This window comes from Chelmon rostratus, chromosome 17, assembly GCF_017976325.1.
Source record: "Chelmon rostratus isolate fCheRos1 chromosome 17, fCheRos1.pri, whole genome shotgun sequence".
Classification (NCBI taxonomy): Eukaryota; Metazoa; Chordata; class Actinopteri; order Chaetodontiformes; family Chaetodontidae; genus Chelmon; species Chelmon rostratus.
Window position 1 is genome coordinate 10,405,487 of NC_055674.1, and position 12,071 is coordinate 10,417,557.

Here is a 12,071-nt window from a genome sequence, read left to right on the forward strand (position 1 = left end):
GCTACGCCGGGCACCGACAGTGACTAAGCTCGCTTGTTTGGAAGTGGAGACAGCGAATGTGTCATCTAAACACGGTGTCTTAGAAAGTGACATGAAATAAAGAGCCTTGTTAAAACTTTTTTTTGCTTTTTGGCCAATAAAAGTACGAGGTGTTACTATTTTAGCCGATTGAACATTTCCAATGTTTTCAAGAGCTAACGGTCAACGCGGCTCTATTTTTCCTCTCCGTTTAGCCGCTGTTACACTAAAATTAGCCCGTATGTGCAGTTTTTTTTAAACGTGGGTTAACCCACTAAAAATAGGCGATTGACTCCTCTCTCACTGCCAGCAGATGAGTTTGTCTTTCTGTGTTTTTTCTGGTGTGTCCGGCACTCGATGTCTCAAACGCACCAGAAAACAGGGAACGGTAGAAAGCAGCATGTGAGAACATCATGGTTGTTCTGTCTTCCATGCGATGAGGATGATGATGAGATGGAAACAGAGCATAAGGAGTTGACAGTTCTGTCTGATATCAGGCAACATTTAAGCATCCGGAACCTCGATCATCATCATCATCGTGTCGGCAAAGGAAAAACAGAGAAAAACAATAAAAACCTGTGACTGCTACGTTTGACCTGGGAATGAATGCCGATTGTACCCCTTCCCACTGAAGACACAAGCCAGATGTTAGTAGGTGTTAGTGGGTTTTTGGTCCAGCGTGACAGCGGTAATAGAGAATGCATAAAATCAACAGTGGAGTCCTCTCACTGTGTGGCCTCAAGTGCAAAATGCACCTGAAAATAAGACACAAATCATAGCTGATACAGTAAATGATCAGACCTGATGTGATCTGAACGTATCAGTGTTTTCTTCGTCCCTGTCAGTAGCCGAGCCCCCGCTCAGCCAAACCTAGACGGCTCAACTTTCAGTCGTTACAGCATTTTCGATGACTGACAGACTGAGCGGACCTTGTCCAGCCTCCTCCCTCCGTCTCACAGGCCACTGAGCATCTCCTGTCACCGGGCCTCGCGGTGCAAAACCGCCGGCTCAGCCGACGCGCCGTGACTGGCAGCGGAGAAAAAATAAACAGCCCTGGATTATGATAATTGGTTGGTCAGCTCCAGCTCGAGTGCGGCGGTGAAGACACGCTCAATTAATCAACCGCTCTGCTGAAGCCTTTTATAACGAACACAACAATAACCTTTTAACAGATGGGAATCATTTTCCCTAATTAAAAACAGAAATAAATACTGCCTTATGACAACAAAACCACTCTGGTTGTTATACTCACTTCAGCCGTCCCCTCATGATTTTTCTAGCTAAGCCAGGGCTAATCATGCCAATTGCAGAGTGTCTTTTCTATGACCTTGCTGCTTTTATCTTAATTGGACCTTAAATCTCACTACACTACCTCGCCATTGACATAGAGGAAAAAGTTATGAAAAAAAAAAACATTTCACTGTGATATAACTGAAGCATTTACATTAAAGAATCAATTTTATACTAATTCAAAAGTGATCATATGTGTGCTGCAGTCGGTTTCTATGAACAGTTCATTAATACGAACAGCACTTTCTGTAATTATGTATAGAGTCTTATGTAATGATGTGTCCGTTGCATAGTTTTGTGAACTGACAAGAAGCCTAAACTGTCATGTTTAATGAAGCATTAAACATGACAGCATAGTTTTTTTGGGTGTCATTTAGTTAGATTAGACTGAGCTTCATTGTCTTGCACCCAGTACAGTACAGAGACATAAATCAATGGGGTAGTGTTGACAAGGAGGATGTGACTGTGATACATACAAAATAAACAAAGGAGAGTGATGTGTCTTATGAATACAAAACTGGGCAAAATGAATGAAGAGCATGCAGCATTTTTAGCTCAGTTTGTTTGCACTACAAAAACCTTTAATCTCACTCTCAGGGCGGAGCCGCTGGCACTGAATCATACTGTACATACCAGCAAATCAGCAACAATGATCTGACTATATCTAAAAGCTGCGCGGAGCTTAAGAGTGGGATTAGGACAACATAGCAACTCCTTCATATTAACCCATCAGAAGTGGCATTTGGTGGAGCTCTGGTGTGCAACGTTGAATAAAGGTGGGTGGTGGGATCTTGTCGGCCATGCTATCGGCTGTAGGGATGGTAATCTTTGTCCGATGGTCTACTTTGGTCCAGACTGCAGTTTATTTTAACAGCAGTTGGATGGGTTGCCATGAAATTTTGTATTTTCCCAGGCAGGGTAAACATTGCCTATAGCATGTTAACGTCATTGTGAACCTGTATTTTAGCGTTTAACTCAAAGCTCGCATGGCTGAAGGCTCTTAATCATGTTACGTTTAACCTTCATTCATCCTTTCATGAATGAACATCGTGGAGTTTATTCACTGACGGAGCTCCTCCATCAATGTCACGGCTGTTTTGGCTTCGTACGCATGAACTTGTTCCAGCAGAGATGTGAAAACAGTCTTTTCAGGCCTGTGAGGACCGGTCACCGCAGCCACACGGCCCACAAACTGGACTGGTCAGTCTGAGTTCCCAGGCACATGTTGATGGCCTCTGTCTGGGTGTCATGTATCACTACTCTTCTATCTCACCAAGTCTCACCCTCTTTTCACTCTGCAGCCTCCTCTCTCAATCAGCCCCTCTCCCTCCTGTGGTCCACTAAAAAAGAAAAAGCCACTGTGTCACTGAAACCACACTCAGCCAGACAGACTGCGGGGCTCGTTTGAAAGGGCCTCTCTCACTGAGTCTATTTCTCTTCAGAGTGACCTGGACTGCTGGCGCTGGGCTAGTTTAGAGCGGACTTTGGGAGGAGACAGACCGTAATCTCACCCTTAATCCATTTTAATCAACAATAACACACTACCTCCAGTCCCAGGGCGAGGCCGCAGAGCCTTTCTGAGCCCCAGATTTACATCTCAGTGAGGCAACGCTGAAATATGGCTTTGATTTATTCAGGTTTTATTTGGCACAAATTGTCTGAGTTACAGATCACATAGCTCAGCCCTTTTTCCCCAGGCGTTAATAGAAAGTGCTTTGAGCTGCGCTTAATTGCAAAGAAGGTTGATGTCACAGGAGCATTTCAGCTATTATAGCGTGCTTTTCTCTGGTGGCTGCTTCACGTTTTCTAAAATGGCACAAAATAAATTACTTCTGAGAACTTTAACAGACTTAGACTAACTTTGGCTTCCAGCTAACAGGTATTAAGGAATTTGGGGAGACGTGCAGACCTGAGTGATGCTTCACGGACATTTTCCGTTGTCACAGGGAGATTCATGCTGTATTTACTCTAATGAACATACTTCAAAATTCCCAGTTACATGAATCTTAGTTATTATTACTGCTAGACCTTTTTTGTGTATTGCCTGTTAAAGAAAAAAAAGACCTCTTTCTTTGGATTTTGATCTTTAAATCAGATCACATCACGTTTGTGGCCAGTAACACTCAATTCAACGTACAACTTACAATTTAGGATCAGATAATTAGTTTATGCAACTCTGCAAACTAATATTTCTGTTCAGTCCTTGATTTTAGAGAAATCTGCAGTGCTTGCATTTATTTCTTGACCCCATTGAGGCTTTAACAGCCCAAACACTCAGATTAATCAGTAATTACAGACTGATGCTCAATCAGTGCAGAAATAAAGGAAAATGGCTCCATGTTGTTGGTGGGGTCAGTGCATTCTGCAGCATAGTGCAGTCTGGTGCAAAATGTAAATAGCTATACACAAGAAGCCTAGATGTGCTGTGACACATTGGACACACTAGACGTTGTTACACATCTGGTGAAACACTGTTGTGCTACACGTCAGGCCTTTTTTGCTTCCCCTGGCAGTATTGCGAGATTAGTTTAGGCAGCCCTCTTATGCTTCAAAGCAACGTTAAGCAAGAATTTATGTTTTTTATGATTTGGTGACCCCACCGGCGTCTTGCAGCCACTTATTTCACAAAGCTCTCACCAGCGACTAACAGTCAGTCCAAGATTTAGTCTTGTCCGGCCTCTTCCTCCATCAACGTCCTCTTCAGTTGCCTCTACGTGGTGTAGCTACGCTTCTTGCAGGAGATCGTACCGATCAACCCGAGTTACATAGTGCAAGAACAGGCATTTGGGGCACAGAGTGGAAATGAAAGAGGTGCCATTCGTTCCCTCCTTTGACTTTTTCAGGTTTTCTTTTTTACAACTTTGTTTCAAACGTTTGAATTATGGAAGCATTCATTGACCCTTGTTTTAACTACTGAACGCCAAAGTGAAAACAACCTTGAGATGTGGTTCCACTCTCCAGAAAAGTTTAGTTGAGATTATTTTGTCACACAAAGTTAATTGAAACCACAAGAAGTTCTCACCCTCTTTACGGTGACCACCCCCCCACTGTATTTTTAGACCAGACACAGCATGACTCTCTCAACAGTACACAGGTAATTACGCTTGCTGAAGTTGTATCCTTCCCCATTAGACCTGTATTACTGGTCCCATCCAACCCTGACAAGCACCTTCTTTGTTCAGCAAGTCTCCTCCAAGTGACAGGATGTGTTAATATCACTTGGTTGATTGGATGCGATAAGTCTTGCGCATGTGTATCCAAGCCCGGTGTCCATCAGAAAGCACTGCTTGCATCCAGATCCCTCGGGTGGCTCTGAATTGGCCTCTTTGTCCGTCCCTGCAGATCCAGATCATCAAGGCCAACGCTGTGCCCTTGTGCGCTATGGGAACAGGGACTGCGGCTGCCAGCAGGTTTGCTGTTTGCTTTGGCTGGAAATCAAAGCGCGAGTGGAGGTGGGGATGCTTGGGCTAGAGTGGGAGGCGATGTGGCTTGACGTGGGATGGTAGAGGTGATAGAGCGTCGTGAGGCACACCGTGGCTTTGTCCCCCTAAACAGGAAGCCACAGTACACTGCTCCTCCCTAAGGGACGGGATCAGGTTTTCTTGACCACCTCTGCCTTGTCGTCAACCCACCATGCTCCTCCTGATCCTGACAAGATCCGCGTGTGTCACAACCTACAACATGACCCCACCCCCTGCGAACCCTACCATACCCCCCTCGCTCAATTTGTTTGCTTTGGCGCACACGGCTGAACTCCTTGAAAACAGACACGACGCGCTGCTCTAAATGTGACAATATCAACCGCCTCCGCAAAAAAAAATCAATAAAGCTGCTGTTCACAGCCCATCGGCTCAGCAGATCGTGTTTCGCGACTGTGGCATGATTCCGTCGCGCGTGACAGGTACGCTTTTGTTATCGTCGAGAGGGCTAATCACTCTTGAAGCTACTGAAAGCAAACAGGCTATTATATACCAGAAAACCACACTGTTGCTCTTTTATTCCCCGCAGGATCTCCGGGAGATTTTTCTTACAGAGCACAGATCACTTATGTGCCAATTCATCAGGTGTTGAATTTGAATTTGTATTTATCGTCAGCCCCGTTGTGCAAATAAAGTTATCTTGGTTTGTAATTTTTGTGGGCGCAAATTCATATTCGATGGACAAGGCCATTTATCACTGTCAGAGCCAGAACTCACTTAAAGCCCCTCCACCAAAAGAAATCCCTGTTTTGACAGGCGTTCTGGAGGCAGGCACAGCTGAGGCTGGGACCGGCGCTGTAGGGGGTCTTCTGGCATACCAGGCTCTGACGTCCCCAGGCCCTCTCACATTCAGGTGTAAAACCCCTCGAGATGCACAGGCAGGCTAACATTGCCCGAGACTCGCAGCGCCACAGTGTCTGCTGCAGCCCCCGAGCCTCCCTGCTTGCTACTAAAATAGAAGCAACCTCACACCAAGACATGGCTTCACATCTAGCATATAAAAATCTGAATATTCAAAGGACTTGCAGCACATCCATCATTTTCTCATACTGAAATAAACCTGATTTGGCCTTTTTTTTTCAATTTTAAAGTTCTGTGGTGAATTTAAGTATTTGGGGCAAACTCAATGACACATTATCTATGTTCTCGGTGTGTTTAAACTTTTCCTTCTCTTTTTTTTTTGATGGATTTGTTCTGTTGGTGAAGGCCTCACACAGATGTCACAGTCGCAAAGTTACAGTAGGACTGTTGTAAATCTTGCATTTGAAATGTTCTTTTTCACACGCTTGTTCTTCTATAGGGTACAGTTGACGCCCTTTCGGGCCCAATATCCCAGATGATCAACAGATGATTCCCCATGCCATTCACCTCAGTTTCCTGCTCTGCAGCACAGCGGATATCAAAACCACATATGTTCCTTCAGCGCTCTACATTCCCTGTCTGGGAATGGCCCCCTGAGGGTCAAACCTCTGCTTCTTCCTCCCCTTCCTGCTATTTGCAGGTCAAAGGCGACGGCCTGCTGCCGAGCCGTTTCCCACTACAACTCCTCTGGATTCACACTGAAGCCGACACGAAGAAGAGAGCAGCGGCAGCTTTTGTGCATCAGGATACCGAAGCAGATAAAATCTTATGAGCTGATGCAAAGTCGGCTGTGTTTGCTAAAGCAAGCCGAGACACAGGCAGAGAATTTATAATCAACTGACCCCAGGAGGAGCACATGTGAAGGAGAAACAGGCCAGTTTGGAGGGAAGGCAGCAAGATGCCTGACTGGGCCTAATGAGAAGTTACAGCATGCAATAGAAAGGATACAGCACGTGATTGTTGTCCGGACAAAATACTGTACGTTTCGAGTGCAGAACATTCTCTGAAGATGACTTGAGTAGATTGTTTGACAGATGAAATCAATCTGAAAATCAACCCACCCCACAGAATATTATGAATAAGGAGAACTTGACAGGATCTCAGAGCATTTTTCTTGGGCCTCATTAGTGTCACAAATGATTTCCCTTCCGATATTGAGCAAGGGTCTCCTTGAGGGACCCCAGTACCATGGAAGCGGATCTGTCGAGTGGAGTGATGATGATGGGAGCCTTGTGACACATGTGTACTTTTACAGTGAGGGGGCATGCATAATGCATGCGGCTTTAACCAAACACTTGCGCCCGACTCTACTGGGGTGTTATCTGGTGTGTGACTTGGGCTCTCTTCCTGAGTGGGATGCTGTATCGAATTCCTGGAGGCCCTGCTTCCTCCAGCGTACGCATGTAAATACTCACAGGCTGCAGAGCGTGTGCACACAAACACTCACACACACGCATGCAGAAAAACACACACACATAATCATACATCTCCCAGCTGATCACCACCAGCACCAGATGTTGTGTTGCAACATCCCGATCTGAGTTTAATTGGAGGGAGAATTTATCTTGGATTCACCACGGATTAATGCAGGATAAGTGGTTTTCTTCACGAACAAATGTAGCGAAGGTCACTAATAAGTTATTTTCCACTGCATAATAGCGCCTTGGCAAGCCAACCAACTACTCTGAAAGATATCAGCTGGTATGGAGGATGTATTCACGCCACACTCTAGCTCTCCTTAGATGAACTAGAAAGATGTTCATGGAAAGAAGAAGGGATTTAGGAGCCTCGCAAGCTTCTTCCTTCTGGCCTTCACACAGCCATGTCTGGCCTCTCCCAGGAGCCCCAGCGGAGGCTGCGTGGGCTAACTCCAAGACATCTGGCATGATACAGTGTGTCTGCACTGTCGGGCCTGGTTTGCAGACAGAAACGCACGTAGTTAAAGGCTTATTGTTGTTGTCATCTACTATGAAAACATGTAAAATACGAGGCTCCCATAGACGGAGGAGCAGACAGAATTGACATGTTATGTAATAACTGAGGCAGCTGGAGGCATCTGATTCATGCAATAACAAGCAGCAACATGTTAATGATGCTTACCAAGCCCAACGTTTGCTTTGCATTTCATATTCGCACAGCATGCCAGAGAATGTGTGTATGTGAGTGGGTAGCTTTTGGAAGGTCTTTTTTAGCCTTCTAACTATGGACTTCATACATTAAATAGCAGTTTCTGCCTATAAATATTTGTGCAACATTTTCAAGAGTTCTCCTCATCTTAACTTAACCATACAACTTCATGTCAACATTACTATCAACCTTAATCACAGTGAAATCTTGTTGAAGCGTTGAATACATATGTTTGAAGAGTGTGGCTGTACTAGAGGTCTTGTAAGACCAGCTTGGCCCCGCAGTCTTCCTGATTACCAGGGACTGTAGTTTTCTAAGCTTCAGCTGAGAGGGAACCGTACCCACGGTGCCTTCTAGGGCCCATTTGAGCGGCTTTTACACTCTATGTGCATTATATGACCGCTTTGTGGTTTCAGCTCACTGTGGGCCTTCCCTGAAAAGAACAGCTGCCTGTGAGGAGCCGACTTATATCTCCGTGTTTATACCTGTCGGAAAAAGGCCAGACTGAGGCTCCTCTGCCGACGTCGAAGTTTTGATACTCCTGTGATGCGTGGAAGTGCCCTCCAGCTAGCTTGCTCTGTTTGGGTCCAGGGGAGTATGGATCTTAAGGTTGCACAAGTGTGCTTATGGTGTCAAAAATGACGAATGAAATTTCTGTAGCTTAATGATCTCTGAAAAAAAAAAGGATCAAACCCGCAATTTATGCTGCAGTAATGTGTAAATGTAATAAATCCAGAAGGCAGGATTTTCTCATGCAGCTGTTACTTGCTGTTACGTCTGACTATATTTTGTTTGATTCGGGGCTCTTTCTGTTATAGGAACCTTTCCAGAAACTGTTTTTGAGGCTTCAAATCCCACATCTACTGTCTGTAATAATCCCCATTACTTTAATATCACGAATTACATCAGAGTTCATTGGAATCTAATTCTTAATTCTACTCATTTTCTGTTCAAATCATCACCATCATTTTAGCATTTAATGGCAAGGACAGGCTTTAAACATTAGATCTCATCAAATAGACTTTCTTAAAAGTTTTAAATTTGCCTTGACTGTTCACATTTACCGTAGCCTGTTGTAAACACAAAGATGTGGACAGGCAACACTGAAAAGCAGGCTATTGGAAGAGAGGAAAGTATATGATATACACACACAGAATATAGAAAGCCTGATGCTGGCTTCATCCAGTGTTGTGTAACACAGTAAGTGTGGCAGGCTGTAAGTGTGTGAAGTGCCGGGGCTGGGGCAGCTTTCCCTCTCATTTACAGTTGGTTGTGTGAGAATATGCAGAGCGCGGGTCCAGGCCTACAGCTGCTTATTTACTATGGAGCACTCCCGGCAAGCAGACAGGAGCGAGAGCGGCAGCCAGGAGGGGTCCTCCAGGGGCCTGGCCCGGGGGCCAACACAGTGTCTGACAAAAGCATAAACACGGGGGACCTCCAAACCCACAACGCTGCACCTCTGCCAAACACCGCCCACCATACTCACCGCCACCGTCACACCCGTTACATTCACCACCGTTTCGAAAACCTCCCTTTCCCAGCAACAGTTTGTTTTAGAAACGAGCATTTTGGGCTGCAGGAACCTGACACTGCTTATGTTATGATTTTGTAGTCATGCACTAATTAAGCATAACAGGAACTGTGCAGTATTGGCCCTGATGAAACACTGAGGACGATGGACAGAAAAGAGGTCCAGTTATTCAGGGTAAGGCTTGGTGTGTTCATTCAAGCCTTACCTGTCAGCAACAGACTTGGTTTAAACATATACATACTGCATGAGCATGCCAATGTACACTAGAGAGTGAATACATACTGTACTATTACATAAATACATGTTTTGACTTTTGACAGTAACTTTTACCCATTTGAAAAACATCTGACCTCACTGAATTAGCTGAAATTGAAGGGATGCAATCTGAGCAGGTCTCCAGAGCTGTTTGTACTGATAGGAAAACAGCCTTATTGAGGAAGGCGATGGGGACATCGGACGTCTTATCACTAAGCTGTTCCTATGAGTGTCACTGGTGCAGCCTGTGCCGAGGTGGCGTGGGCGGACAGACAGAGGCCTGCAACTTCTCTTTATTTAGTACGCTTGGTGTTTCCAGAGTTGAGCCCTGCACAAGCTCAGACAGCATTTCAACACCGTGGAGCCCGTCTCTGCTGCCGGTCAGACTAGCAGCTTCCACCCCCTCCTTCCCCTATCGCTTCCCTAGAAAGAAAAAGAGATGTCTCAGCTGGACTCACATCAGAGGAAAAGGAAAAGAGAAGTGGAAGAGCACCTCATGTGGAATCACTTCAAAGACAGACCTGCAGAGATAGCTGCAAAAGGCTCCGCTTAATGTATTTCTGTACCCCGAAGTGACTTATATACACGTTCTCCGATGGAGCATCTTCAAGCCATTTGCCGCCATCTGTTTTTGACCGGTGTTTGACCACAGCGCTGTCTTGTGGCTCTTTCCTCACAGGCCTGAACTGACTTGGATCTGGTTTTAGCCTTTCAATGTTGAGTCATTGCCCACTTTAGAAACAATAGACGGTGGTGTTTAGTCTGAGGTGCCCAGCCTTGGGATGTTGCACTATTAAAATACAGTCAGGCAATGAAACATATGGCGTTACAGCCATTGCAGGCATCTCATTTGTTCTCTGTTGTCAGTGAGGTCCAGTAAGGGAATAGATGGAGTTTTGAAAAAAAAAAATGTCAGCCCGTTCTATTCCTGCAGACTTTTTTCCTTGCTTTAAATTAATTTTGAGGACTAGAAGCCAATACAGTACACAGCACACTGAAAAAGGATCCCTTCAAAATAAATATACTGTAAGATTTCTGCCCTCCATGAGCCACCACACTGTGTGCAGGAGCATCCCTCTTGTCAGTCACGTCATATTGGGACGTTTGCGTTACTCCCTCCCTACTCTGGTGGCCTGGTCACGCTTTAACAATGGCTGAGGGCTGACTGACTCCAAGACATACAAACGCATGTGGTGGAATGTGTCTCATGTTGTGGAGGGTTTCCTACGGCGAGCGAGCAGTCTGAGAGGTGTCACGTTATTTAATTACATACAGCTTAAAACTCCTGTCTGCCAACAGGGCCACCCCTGGCCTTCATCTGGTTTAATATGGTTACCTTTGCAGAGAAAATATGAATATGAGCTTTTGTTTGCATAACTTTAATTAGGCCTTAATTAATATTGTCATCTCAAGAACAGGCCTCAAATCAGGCTGGCAAATTAAGGAGACAGTGTGTGTGGAATGCGGCTCCATTTCAAGACAAACTGAAGTGAGAGACGGCGGACAGAGAGGGAGAAATCCTCTCATTATGAAAACAGAATGAAATAGATCCCGGCCTCACGCGTGGTATTGCTAACATGACAAGACAACATCTGTTTTCGTTGGGCCTCCGGGCTCAGCCTCCAGACAAAATTATGTTTTATTAAGGAACTAATATTTCCTCCTCAGTGGTGCTCAAGTTGGAGGGAGGTTTTGTATATCAGAAATCGAAACCGTTACTTGTTGAAATTTAGAGTTGCCTTGGTGATGGCCTTGTCTTTGTCATTATAGAATTTACTGAAAACTGAAACCATGTCCCACTGTGGGAAATCAGTATTTGCTCGTTGGAGAAATCACACTACGCCTTTGCTCCTTTGCAATTATCCCATCCTAAATTGAAAGGATAGGAGATATATACATGCATAATATGCTGGAGCAGCAGTGGGAAAGAAAGACAGCATAAACTGTAAATGTAAGAGTGTAAATAACCCCTGTGCTCGATTTTGGGCCGATGGAGTCTCACTGCCACCTCACATTCTCATTTCCAGACACACAAAACCAGAAGTAGTCTCCAGGGCTGAGTGAACACCACATGAAGGCTGTCTTTGTCCTCTGTGGCTGTGGCACCGTGGCTTGCTAACACTGCAGCCCTGGCCTGCAAACAGCAGCGTGTCACCCAGGAGGTGTCGGCCCGAACGTGCCGGTGACTCTGACATCAGCTGTTTTTTTTTTGTTTTCCTTTTACCACCGTGTTTGTGTTTTCATGTGTTCTCGCATGTGCATGCCCCGTTGTTTGCGTTGATTGGTTCAGATCTTGTTTGGCTCTGGCTCTGTTGTGTGTATGTGACGCAAGGGAGTCACTCGAAGGTTTGCCCTGCTCTTAGCTCACTTCAGAAAGGCAAGGTGGTATTGTATTTATGAAGCAAGCATGACATTTGCCGCCACTGACACTCTCCTTTATTAGACTGCTGAACAGACTCCAGAGAAGGCCACCTCCTGTAATTATTCACTCGCTTGACCCTGAGTGAACA